This window comes from Pseudorasbora parva, chromosome 5, assembly GCF_024679245.1.
Source record: "Pseudorasbora parva isolate DD20220531a chromosome 5, ASM2467924v1, whole genome shotgun sequence".
Lineage (NCBI taxonomy): Eukaryota > Metazoa > Chordata > Actinopteri > Cypriniformes > Gobionidae > Pseudorasbora > Pseudorasbora parva.
Genome location: NC_090176.1, coordinates 36605194 through 36614192, shown reverse-complemented (window position 1 = coordinate 36614192; position 8999 = coordinate 36605194). Strand labels below are relative to the sequence as shown.

The window sequence follows — 8999 nt, the reverse complement described above, 5'->3', positions numbered from 1 at the left end:
ATTTATATTAATTACTAATAGAAATAATAAGAAATAATATTCATAGAAATGTATTATGAAAATATGTTTAGTTAAGAATTAAATGTAATATTTGTATACACTTTCAAGACATCGCAACTTTTTCTCACATAAAAAGCACCCCCCCCCCAAAAAAAAATCAGTGCACTGTTTTTCATAATCTGTCTGATTGCCCGATATACAGTTTCTTGCTTGCAATGCCTCTTGTTGGTGTTATAACTCTCAGAGCAACCGTATGCCAACTTTTTGTGCTTTTTCATTGATTATTTGATAATTTTCATTACTGTTTTTTAACCATAATTGAGATGTGGAAAAACTGATGAAAAAAAAGGGAAAAAGGAGGAAAAAACGAAACTATGTGTGGGCTGACTGTGGTAGGCTGGTCAGGTGACGGCATTTTAAAGTAGGCAGTGAATTTGTATGTGTGTGTGTGTGCGGGTGTGCGGGGGGTGCTGGGGGCCGAGTTACAGAGCCGTGTAGGCAGGAAACCTTCCCTGCTCACACACGCTTACCATGCAGTCATGGGGGTGGAGAGATGCTATGTAGTAAAACCCAAGGCAGGCTGTGGATACAACACTTCCAGAGTGACACTCGCAGAGAACGGCAAAAGCTCAGCCTCAAACACACACACACACACACACACACACACACACATAGAACAGCAGATCTTAACAGGATACTGCAGTCAGTCACAGGCACATGAGCGCTGAAGGAAATGGAGTGACAAGAAAAAGGAAGACACAAATCACACCGTGCCATGTGTGCAGGTAAGATTCTTTTAAAGATGAACTTTCTGCACAAAAGTAAATGTTTATCTGCATTATCTACATTTGAGATGTATTAGGAGTTTCTACAATGATGTAAAGTTTTGGCTCAGTCTCTCTCATGCTAAAAATGTGGTCAATTTCAACTCCTCATAAATAGAAAATAGGCGCCTCACTGTTTGCAGTGCGCTGCAGTGAGAGTGGATCTTCTGGGCTGTTGAAAGACTGGGATCTGTAATTGTTTTCTCTGTGCTGAGTGAATGTCTCTGCTAGAATGGAATGCAAGGGACAGAAATGCAGCTTTTCTCTTTGTTCTCCGCAGTTAAAGAGAGAGAAATGGATTTTGCACACCTATCTGCTTCTTCCCAAACTGCTTAAACTTGTCAGCGGGACCTCGGCTAATGCCCCTATCTGGCGTATTTGTTTGCGTTGTATCACATTCCGTACAAAAGCAGATCAGAGCTATCATGAGAAACTTATTGTGTTGGAGCATGTGTGTGGGTGGATATGTGTGTGTGCCCTGTGCATGTGCACTCAGGAGCACATGAGTGTGTGTGGGTGTTTGGATGTGTGGGAGGGTGTAGCTCTGTGTGTGGGTGTCCAAGTGCGTGTGTGCACAAGTGAAGTGTATGTATGTGAAATATTCCACCAAACGCATACATTTGGAGATGGCAGAGGTGCCTGTCAAACCCAAAGAATTCCTGTGCTCTCTGAAGCGGTGCTCAATGAATGCTGTGAATTTCGGCTGAAATGTGAAGACAAAAGCCAGGGGGACATTTAAGAGGGTTTAGCTCAGACGGATCCCTGGGAATCAATCCCCCTCGCTACAGTGGGAAAATCCAGCGCTCAGGCTTGTATTTCAGGTTCAGCTGGAGACGGTTGCTGCCTGCCGCCGAGGGGCTTTCCCAAAATGGGGCACAACCGGGAGGGGATACAAAGAGACCCACCTGTGGTGCTGTTAGAATCGCACTGTCTGCTGGGAGCGTGAAGTGTCTTGCTGTCGTTTCCCCACAGGGTTGGTGATATTTTTCATTTCCAGTTCACTGATTAATGCACCGATTAATTTAAATGGTGTGTGGTCTGAGAGGTGGTCTCATTCCGTCCTTAGAAATGACAAACAAAGAGGGACGTTTCTATGGATGTGCTGCTTGCAAGCGTCTTTTACGTCCAAACTCGAGCGTAGAGGAATACGTTTTAGTGAGTACCGACTTACTCGTTCACTCGCACACTACATATGTCCACAAGAAAAATCTCTGCAGGCTGCGTCGATCAAGGACACAAAAGCCAACGTTATATCAATTACAGACGCAATAAAACATATTTTTTTCGTTGTTATTCAGAGTAGATTGATTTTAGATGGGGTTTAAACAGTGATGGAACTGTTAAACCCCAGTTAGCGATAAAGACTGATTGGTTTGAAATGATTCAGTCTTTTTTATAAATTGATTTACTGTCTGTGACTAAGGTATTTCAACATCACTGTCAAACTCAAGAACTGAATTAGTTAGTCCTATGTATTAATTGATAATGCACACATGTATAACTGTGGACATTTCATATCCCTTTTTGAAGACTGTTTGACCTAAAAATTCATTTGGGAAGAGTATTTGTCTGCATTGGAAATCAATTAGTTGGCAGAAGGAGGTAAGAGGTGAAAGTTCACCTGGATTCCTTTAAGACACCATTGTACTTAGAAATGTATGGTCCTTGTTAATTCACAAGGAAATGCTACTTTTTAGTGTATGTATGTATAGGAAATCCATCCTGCATAGACTTTTAAATGTACCTGAGAATCCAGGATCAAAGAATGTTGAAATCACAAGCAACATGGTGATTTAAGATGAAAAATAGTGACATATGAACTGCATTTAACAGGAGTGGTTATTCATTACAATATATCTGGTCTAACTAAACAAAGGCAGCATGTCCTTTAGACTATGGTTAAACAAATTCCAGCCACAGCCGACTGAAGCTGCAGATGATTGAAGGCACTTGTCAGGATGAGACCGAGAGAATGCTTTCAGGTATTGTTGCCATTGTCTGCCTTTTAAGCCAAGCACAACCATAGAGATAATATATCTAGTTCTTAAAATGCATTTTTGATTTTAAGTCTGCATTCTCCCATATCTTAACATGCTATTCATAAATAGTATATCATTGATTCATTATCATGTGCTGCAAGTGGGGGGAACATTATATTTGCCAGTGGATTTCACTTGATCCATAAGTGTATTCACTGCCAAATATTACAGCTGCCATAATTCTGCGTACAGATTTTTACTTCTTATTAAAGCCTTTTCCAATATGTTATAGATCAATTGGTGAAGTAAAGGTTTTAAAGTTCCTGAAGTGTGCTCCGTTTTTTTTGTTTGTGCCATAGGAATGGAACATTCAACTGTATTTTTGCATTCTGTGTGCTGTATATCTGTTCTTGAACCTCTAAGACATTTGAAGAGGTCAGTTCTGAAACTGAAACCAGAAATGAAAACACAAATGTTCCCAAGCCATTATTGATCATAATAGAACTGAAGAATTGAATCGTGCAAACAGTGCACTACAGAAATATTGAGTTGAAATTGTGTGTTTTTTATTATTGTAAAATGATTAGATGCTTCTCAATACTTTGTCTGTGACAAACAAAAAAATTATATATTTGGAATTATTTAGCTGCAGGAGGCTATTTGTCTTTAAGTGTTAGAAAAAACAAAGTATCCTTCTTCAACCCCATTTTCAGATATAGATTTTTTTTTAAAAATCTGATTATTTGAAAGTGCACTGTTAGTATACATCAACTAAATGATCAACAGTTTTGTCTTTGTCTTTGTCTGTCGCTTGTGACTTATTTGGCTGAAGCAGCTGTGAAACTGATATTTAAAATGTTTCCATACCAGTAAAGGCTCATACTGTGCTGTGTGTGTGAGCAGGGCTGAAGAGACATGCTGCGCAGGTTATGTTTTCATATTTTCTGTGTGCAGATGTGCTCACACTGATTAGAATGGAACAATATACGTTAGCAAATGAGATAAGTTTCTTAGTGTAAAATCATTAATATTAATTTCAAATAAACATATCTCTTATGTAATAATGTGTCACATTTCTCAGTTCAAAACACAGATTTAGTTATTGAAGCTCGATTTAATTCTACATATGACGGATTGGCGCATTCGATTCCACCTTTCTTCATTCAAAATGTAATTTTGTGTGCACATTTTCTTTAGCTATTTTAATCCATCCTTAGAATCAGAAAAACTTGTTTCTGAAACCCTGTCAAATGATCGATTGTGCAAATTTCCCCAAGTTCATCATCTGCTCATCCTTCCCTTGAAAGCTTTATGCTGAGATGCTGTCTGCGAAAGTGTGAGAGAGAATGGAAAAACGAGACATTTCATCATATGCCAATCTGGCACTTTGGAAATTTTATGTAAATCACTGGGCACCTCCCACAGCTGTTGTATTTCCCCCATGCATCCTTTCATGCATTCTGGACAAGGATTGAAGAAGAGAGTTCATGATCTGTTGTGAATGAGACAATGTGGTCAGTTAGGTGAACTCCCATTGTACTTCTTTCCTGCTCTTACTCTCTGGTGAAACCCCGGGTGTATACTGTAAAAACAACTCTGCTATCAAGAGAGGGAGGGAAAGCAAAGGGGGAACCAGCTTGTACACAAAGCTCAGAGCTTTCTCATATCAGTGTGCACCAACAGAAGTACTTAAATGAGTTAATGCATACATTACTCATTTGACATGCAAATTTAAGCATATGGCATGCAGTTGAAATTGTGAGTTAGAAAAGTGATGAAAGCGTTTTTCATTTCTATTGCCATTGATTAGGTCTTAAATTTTGTTGCATCCTTTAGGATATTTTGAAAGTATTTTTTGAAGTTACGACACGATTTCCTTAGACTCTAGATGAGCCATTTATTTCTAAACTATACCATTCAGTGTCAACTCAGTTGAAGACAATAATCTTTTATTGAACAAATTTCAGTATCCACAGAAATGTAAGCCTATTAGCAACAAAGCAATTCAATTTTGACTAAATATGAATCATCAATAAATCATTCGAAAGCCCTTGTTAAAATCCTGCTCAAGTCTCTAAAATAATTTTACTGAGATAAACATTCTCCAGTTTATGCCAATATAGCACTTAAAAACTTCTGAACAGTAGCTAATAAAGATGCTGTATCCTAAAATAAAGTTGTTGTTGTTTTGCACTGCAGCACAATAGGAACATCTACATATTAAACATATGACAACATTCAACATTTCATTGTGGTTCTTGAGTTTTATGCATGGTCTTCGAAGAAAAGAAAAAAAACGAACAAACAAACAATAGGCCTACTCCTAGATTATAGATTCTTCAGAATAGTATTGGATAATGGGTTCTTTAAAACAGTGATTGCAAACCATGTTATTTAAAGCTTATATGGTTACCAGACAAAAATATTTGGAATCCCTAACTTAATTTTTTTTTAAAAATAAATAAATAAAAAAACTAAAAAAGTTTGATTACAAGTTAGTGAAAGTGCCCGCTCGCGGTTTGCCTGAGCTAGTAACCATAGCAACAGTGGAGAAACAGAGCGTTCTACTCGTCTCCTTAATCGACTCTTACGTCGACCAAACAAGTACTTTTTTATTATATATATATATATATATATATATATATATATATATATATATATATATATATATATATATATATATATATATATATATATATATATATATATATATATCACAATATTTTTTTGTAAAAGTATACAATTTAATCTGACATTTAATTTGACTAACTGCGTGAGATGCGCGAGACAAACCTCAGCAGATTGCGCACGAAAATTGCTCACAGAACAGGAAGTCCTTAAATCCCCGAAAGTCGCTGAATAATTCGTATAACACTGTTAGTACCTACACAGTTGTTGTGTTGTAGAATATTAAAAACCTCTGTAGTGGAAATTTAGAAAGTTATCAAGTACTTGTGTCTTTATTTTTAAACAGGCTACAGTATTGTCGACATGAAGAATAACAAAATGTAGGCTTCTGACAAATTCCCCTTTGAATTTACTGTTGAAATCTTTATCATCTGCCTACAAATGAGAGTTATGAGGACGCAGCTGTTTTACCCCTTTTCTGTTCTCAGAAACATGCAAGTTCAACGTAGAAATATGATGTCATCTCAGGTTATAACTTTCGCCTTTTTTGCACAAAAGTCTATTTTTGACTTAGGAGTTTCCTCAAATCTTGTCTATATTATATGCGTGCATGCAGCGCGTTATATCCCCGTTATATCCGCGCGCGCGAAGGGACGGCCCCGGCAGAGGGGATTTCTGAACTGAATGTTGGTTAGTGGTGAAGTCAGCAGCGTTCATGTGAATGGGGCAGAAGCAGTGGCATTTCCAAGACATTCGGTATGGTGATGCACACGTAAAAAGGCGGCCGGTGCAAGGATAAAGGAAATGGCAAGCATATGAATGAACATGCGATGATGAACATGAAGTGTTTCTGCATTTGCAACGGAGCCGTACTTTCATTTTGTCGACCTGAGCTCATTTTTCATGCCGTTCTTTCTTTTCTTTTTCTTTTTCTTTTTCTGGACACAGAGAAACAGATTGCCCTCTCTCAGCGGTGATGGATCGCGAAGGAAGATTGAGAGCATACAGCGAAGTCAAACAAAAGGTGCGTCCTGTGTCTATTTTATTATATTGTGCCATAAGCTGCATATTATGTATGCTTCAGATGCATTGTTTAGCATTAGGTTTTTTCTTCTTCTTTCTTTCGAGAAGCATGTGGCCAATCAGCATTAATGCCACACATATGATAAATATGCGACGATGCAATTAAAAAGAATAACTTGTTTTTGCTGCCTCTTGCATCTATGTTGTTTTTTGCCGAAAATCTCTAACTTAAAATGCCGCATGCACGAGGCACACGTAGAACATGCTGTACAGTGTGTGCGTGTGTGTGTGTGTGTGTTTGTGTGTGTGTGGTATCTGACAAATTCATTTTATAGAGAGAAACAGAGACTGTGAAAAAGTGGTTTAATGACTTGTCATAAGTTGCACAGACGTTTCATTTCGTTATTTTTTGTTATTTTTTTGTAAGGACCATTTGGTCGAGGGTGATGTATCTTTTTTTCCCCCCTCATCTTGAAGTGAGGTTGGAGGGGAGGGTTTGTGAACTGAAGAAAAGGAAATTCTTGTGTGTGTTTTGGAATGCTGTTGCCCCGGGGGGACTGAAAGAATTGAGTTGGGGAATAAGAGAGGGGCGAGTTTAGTGAGGGGAAACAAGGGGGGACACATTTCCCCTTTCCTCTTTTTTTCCCCAAATGACAAGGATAACACCACTGCTTAGGAAGATGAAGTGCAGTGGCCGGACGCCTGCAAGTGTACTGAACGGACATATTATGGACATGGATACAAGGAACCCGCTCAACCCAGCCCTCCTAGTTGCCCCCCATTTCTGGAGGGATTGGTAGCAAATAATCTAAAACTAACTCTAAACTTGTGCTAATTAGTACAAAATTAGTTTAAGCCATTAATGCTCTGAGTATAAAATGTTTTTTGCATCCTTAACTATTTAATCTTATTTTATTTTATGTCCACATTTTTTCATGCACCCACAAATCATTAGTTTAATAGTCTTAAAATGCCTGTTTTGTGTGAATTTTACTCTTTTGGTTTCAAATATCCATCAGGGGGCACACACGAGACACTGATATTAATGTACATAAAGTGATGGAGGAAGCTGTATGCAAAATCGATCAAATAAATCCCTTCCTATTGGCCATATCTAAATTTGATTTACTGATATTGTAAATTATAACTCAACAATAACTCTATGCTGATAGGCAACATTTTTCTGCACCTGATCTTGTCTTCTTCACGTATTGTTTGTTTATTTGTTTTTATAATCAAATTATATATTTTTTAATAATAAAGTAAGCTTTTGAGCTTACTTTAAGAAGAAAAAAGGCTCTGTTCCAGCTATGTCTTATTTGTTGAATACTACACTGCTGTGCAGGATAAATTTGATTATTTCTCAGTAAACCCATGTCAAAATGTAATTTCAGTTTTCGGCAAATGGTGCACCTGATCAGTTACAAAGTAGTGCATTAACAGAATCTTCTTTGTGCTGTCAGACATGTCAGGTTTTTTTTTTTTTTTTTTTAATTCTTTTTCTTTTCACCCTCAAAATTGCTGTTAATGGATCCAGTTCCTCAATTGGCCTAATGATAAGGATGTGAATGATTCATACCACAGTATATTTCAGTTAAGTACCTCAAAGTGCCTTAAAAGAGCTTCCCTTTTATAGCAACGGTTGTATAATTGCCACATTTTCATGTTCAATTACACAATAGTATTTTAAACCTTTTATCCATAACGTACAGTTCACAGTTTCAGGGTTTATAATTAATATAAAATGCATAATTATTAAAAGGAAGAAATGACGTGATTGTTTATGTGATTTGAGATTGTTTTGCAAGTGAAGTGCTCATCTCTGGAGATTATTTGAGTTGTGATGAAGAATGGCTGTTGGTGATCGCCCACACGCAAATGTGAAATATTCTAATGAGCAATCTGTCTTACTTGAGTGTCATCTAGCTGGTCCGTTTCAACAGAATGTTCCTTCACAGTCCTGAAGGGTTTCATTTGAATTGGACATGTTATACAACATAATCTTGGTCCACGATGGCTGGAACGTTTTTTAAAATGATATTAGCGTTAGCATGATCAAGACTATGATGCTTATTATAACACACGTTCTTCTCCTTCTCATTTTTCTGTAGAGCCTCAAGATGTTGATTCCTGAAAGAGGACAGACTTGCTAAAACTGAAGCACACACTCATTCTGCGCTGGTAGGTTCCACATTTTCTTCTTAGTGCCTTTCCTGAGGGCGAGTGAGCTGCAGTGGGATTTTTTTTTTTAAATCGCCAGACTCTGATGGTGTGCTTTTGAAAGTTTAGGTCTGCCAAGGTGATGATTGGCAGGTGCCAGACTTGATCCAGGGTCTGTGCGAAGAGTGAAATCAGTGGGCGGCAGGAGATGGTGTTGAAAAGAAATAAGGTTGATTGTTTCAGATCTGTGCAAAAAGGAAAAAAAGTTTGAAAGAAATCTTGTGTATCCTCAGAAAAGATTTAGTATTTTACACACACACGGCACAGACGTATAGAGGATAATAGCCCACACATTATCCTGAGTGCCGTGGTTCTTTAGATCTGA

At 37.7% G+C, this 8999-nt stretch overlaps 1 long non-coding RNA gene across 1 annotated transcript; it reads left to right on the top strand.

Moving 5' to 3' along the window:
• Positions 1–537: 537 nt before the first annotated feature.
• Positions 538–8636, top strand: LOC137076129 (uncharacterized). The gene is made up of 3 exons (XR_010905205.1): positions 538–785; positions 6380–6455; positions 8566–8636. It is a non-coding gene; the product is annotated as an uncharacterized lncRNA (long non-coding RNA).
• Positions 8637–8999: the final 363 nt, after the last annotated feature.